At 48.4% G+C, this 4,676-nt stretch overlaps 1 pseudogene; it reads left to right on the top strand.

The window, feature by feature from the left end:
* The first annotated feature begins 1,502 nt into the window (after nt 1–1,502).
* LOC117511511 lies at nt 1,503–4,349 on the top strand (annotated as a pseudogene).
* Nucleotides 4,350–4,676: the final 327 nt, after the last annotated feature.

The following is a 4,676-nucleotide window of genomic DNA, read 5'->3' as shown; positions in this document are numbered from 1 at the left end:
TATTAATATACAATGTCAGAATGTATAATCCAAAGTAATTAGGTCAAAACGTTAATTAAAAAAGGGAAAAATACAGCTAAAGATTCCATTAGAATGTGATGTATTGGTACTTCATTTCGTGTCACACCACACCACCAGGTGGCGCCCTCTTACCTACAATATGTATTGTGCCGGACGTAGAATAAACCAGTGTGAAAGTACCCAGCTCAGAGTCCGGTCATGTTTGTGTGAGCTCCAATATTTGGCAAGATATTATAAATTGGCGACGAGTAAGGTGACCCACTCATGTCATTTTCTGATGGAGGAGGCTCAGCATTAGCAGGGGAGGGAGAAGAATCCCAGGACAACCGGATCGAGGAACAAGCAGTTCAAAACGAACCACCTCGAGAAGCACAGGCACAGGCACCGCCACCGCCACCGCCAGTAAGAATGGCAACACTTTTGGGACACATTGATGCCTACGACGAATCATCAGAGCAATGGTCGACTTATGTTGAGAGGTTTGAACATTTTATTGAAGCCAATGATGTCCCCGCTACAAAGAAGGCGGCAGTATTCTTAAGTGTCATTGGGGCAACTACATATGGCTTACTGCGGAGCTTACTAGCTCCGGATAAACCTAGCAGTAAAACTTACGAAGATTTAGTGGACACCCTGGATGGTCAGTTCTGCCCCAAGCCCATAATAATTGCGGAGAGATTCCGATTTCACAAATGCAATCAGGAAGACGGAGAGACCATAGCACAATATGTGGCCATTTTGAAAAAGTTATCTGAGCATTGTGATTTTGGCGCACATTTGCAAGATGCCCTGCGCGATAGACTCGTTTGTGGGCTCAATAATGAGACTATTCAAAGGAAACTCCTGACGGGGCAAAAACTTGATTTTAAGAAAGCAGTCGAAATGGCATTGGCAATGGAAGCGGTAGCGAGGGAATCACTACATTTGAAAAGCTCATTGAAAGTGCATGCTGTGTCCGCGTGGCGACAAATGTTTTCGATGTGGCAAGATTAATCATCATGAACGTGACTGCTATTTTAAGGAGCAGCAATGCCACAATTGCAATAAAAAGGGCCACACAGCCCGCATGTGTAGAAGCAAAAGGAGTGAAACAAAGCAGGCAAAGTCAAAACAAGACAGTAAAATCAAACAAAAAAAATACAAGGGTGCAGACAAAGGCAAAATTCATAAAGTGGCAGCTGCAAATTCATCAGAGGAGGAGTCATCAGCAGGTTCAGACTCTGATTTCACTCTGCACATGGTGTCTGCAGTGAACACAGAAAACGTGAAGGCAGTTAAAACGGGGCATGCAGCATCATCAATAATAATGATTAAGCCAAAAAGGGCAGTCAGTGGATATGGAGCTGGATACTGGGGCTGCTGTATCCTGATCTCCAGTGAGCTATATAAAGACAAATTTGCACACTTACGTTTATGCAAGACAGACGTTGTTCTGAAAACATACACAAGGGAGTTACTGCAGCCCGAGGGAATGCTGAAGGTGTGGGTTAAGTTGAACAAGCAGAGGGCTAGGTTGCCTTTATATGTTGTAAAAGGAGAGGCACCACCACTGTTCGGCCGTGAATGGCTAAGGAACATCAACATAGACTGGCGTGAAATCAAGACAGTGCGAACGGGACGTACGGCAAGTGGTGAAACTCTTGAGAGTGTCCTAAATCGCCACACTGAAGTGTTTAGCAAGGAATTGGGGACACTGAAAGGATTCGAAGCTTCACTGACGCTGAGGCCAGACCAGCAGCCAAAGTTCTGCCAAGCTCGGGTGGTACCGTATGCGCTGAGACCTAAAGTGGAAGCTGAAATAGAGCGCCTCCTCCAGCAAGGAGTTATCTCTCCGGTTCAGTTCAGCGACTGGGCAACCCCCATAGTGCCTGTCATGAAGAGGAACGGTAGTGTGAGGATATGTGGAGATTTTAAGGTGACTGTAAATCCAGCCCTGTGCGCTGAACACTACCCAATACCTCGTACTGAGGATTTCTCTGGGGGACATCGTTTCAGCAAACTGGACCTTTCACAGGCCTACCTTCAGGTACCGGTTAAGTCAGATTCTAGGAAATATCTTATGATCACCACCCACAAGGGCATGTTCTGCTACAATCGTTTACCATTTGGAATTACTTCCGCGCCTTCCATGTTCCAGAGAATTATGGACCAAGTGCTCCAAGGGCTACCAAATGTACATTGCTTTCTTGATGACATTCTCATCACAGGCCAAGATGATGCGCACCATCTGAGAAATCTCGAAGCCGTTTTGAGTCGTCTTGAAAAATTTGGGCTCCGAGTCCAAAAGGAGAAATATGAGTTCTTCAGGAGCTCGCTAGAGTACTTGGGGCACATGATTGATTCTGTAGGGCTCCACAAGTCTGATGATAAGATCAAAGCCATTGTGGAGGCCCCCATGCCAACCGATACGACCCAGTTGCGCTCTTTCCTTGGGCTCATCAACTATTACACACACTTCGTCCCGCACATGTCGACCCTTTTACGCCCATTGAATTCGTTGCTACATAAGGGGGTGAAGTGGGAATGGTCAGGGAGATGTGACGAAGCTTTCCAAAAAGCAAAGGAACAGTTATCCAGCAAAAGTGCACTGACGCATTACAATCCCAGACTGCCAGTTATACTTGCCTGCGATGCCTCGCCCTATGGGGTGGGGGCAGTCATCTCACATCGACTGCCAAATGGGGAAGAACAACCCATAGCCTTTGCTTCGCGGACGCTTAGCAAGGCAAGCAAGGATCAAGCAATTGATCCTTCCGCAGGTTCACCTACGGAAACCTTGCTACGACTTTTACTTCCTCTAGATAGTCAAGTTTGATCGTCTTCTCGAATTATGCTCAAATTGAGCGAGAGGCATTAGGAATAATATTTGGGGTCAGACGTTTTCATTCATACCTCTATGGCCGTCATTTTACCCTACTTACTGATCACCGGCCCTTGACAACATTCTTGAGCCCTAGCAAAGCGACACCGTCCATGGCTGCCGCAAGACTACAGCGCTGGGCACTCATATTGGCAGCGCACGATTATACAATAAGGTACAGATGCGCCGCTGACCATGGCAATGCAGACGGTCTCTCGCATCTGCCTCTGCCAGTGCAAGGGACAGTTGACACATGTCTGATAAAATACATTGAAAGCCTTCCAGTCCACTGCAGTGAGGTGAAAAGAGAAACCAAAGCAGACGCCACACTCTCACAGGTGATCGAGATGGTGTCAACCAGTCATTTTCCACCAGCCAAGGACGCAGACAGGAGTCTGGTCCCATATATCATACGGAAAGATGAACTCTCTGTACTTCAAGGCTGCTTAATGTGGGGAAATTGAGTTGTAGTCCCACCCAAACTACGTCAGCATGTCTTAAACGAACTCCACGCCGGACACCCGGGCGTGGTCAGGATGAAATCCCTGGCGAGGAGCTACGTGTGGTGGCCGGGTCTGGACGTGCAGGTGGAGGAGAGGTGTAAGACGTGCACCCAGTGCCAACGATGTCAAAAGAGCCCTGCCCTCACACCGCTGCACCCATGGCCCTGGCCAACAGGTCCGTGGCAGCGAATTCATATCGACTTCGCTGGCCCCTTGGAGGGGCACATGTTCTTCATCATTGTGAATGCTCATTCCAAGTGGCCCAAAGTCATATTGACGGATTCAACCTCATCTGCAAAAGCAATTGAAGTGTTAAGAGGCCTCTTCAGTCATTACGGAGTACCAGAGGTCCTAGTGAGTGATAATGGGCCTCAGTTCACTTCTGAGGAGTTTGCCCACTTTTTAACATCCAATGGCATTACGCACAAACGCTCTGCTCCTTTCCTCCGGCAACGAACGGCCAGGCAGAGCGTTTCGTGCAGACATTTAAACATTCTCTGAAGTCGTCGAGGGGTACAGCTTCGGTCCAGCGGCGACTCGATGCTTTCCTGCTACACTACAGAAACACCCCCCATGCCACTACAAAAGAGTCACCTGCTACGTTGTTTCTCCATCGCAGACTGCGCACCCGCCTAGACCTGCTGAAACCGAGCATGTCAGCAGTGGTGGATCGAGCGCAAGAGGACCAACAGCGACACCGTGGCGCACACGCTAAAGCGAGAACTTTTGAAGTGGGAGACCCGGTGCTTCCGGGACTATCGGAAGGGGGAGGAAAAGTGGATGACTGGTACGGTTACATCGCAAGCAGGGCCAAGGTCGTACCAGGTCAAAGTTACATCAAATCAGCAGTGGAATCGACATGCAGACCAGATGGTGGCCTGTCACCCCAGCATCGTGCAGCCAGCCGCAGAGAAACAACTGACACCCACTGCAGTCATCCCAACGGCCATGACGGACACCAGTGATGTGTCAGAGACAGCGAGCCCTGTGACGGTAACAAGCTCACCACCTTCAGGTCAGTCAGACACACACACCAACCCCGCAACACCCCAGCCAACACTGAACCTATATACAAGACGGATTTGCAAACCACCCGACAGACTGACCCTTTAAACAACTGAGTATGATCTCTGAAATGTTTAGTTACAGAGTGTTGTCTCAAGAAGGGGGCACAATAATCCCCCAACACACTCAAGGTGCTGAGGCAGTCTACCCTCACCCTTAAGTTAGGATATAATGTTCAGTAACTGTTCGGTTAGTTACAGATTCAAGGTTACTGTTAAAATTTAGGT

The sequence above is a fragment of the Thalassophryne amazonica genome, chromosome 6 (assembly GCF_902500255.1).
Source record: "Thalassophryne amazonica chromosome 6, fThaAma1.1, whole genome shotgun sequence".
NCBI lineage: Eukaryota > Metazoa > Chordata > Actinopteri > Batrachoidiformes > Batrachoididae > Thalassophryne > Thalassophryne amazonica.
The sequence above is the reverse complement of the archived record's forward strand: the minus strand, read 5'-3'. Positions and strand labels throughout refer to the sequence as shown.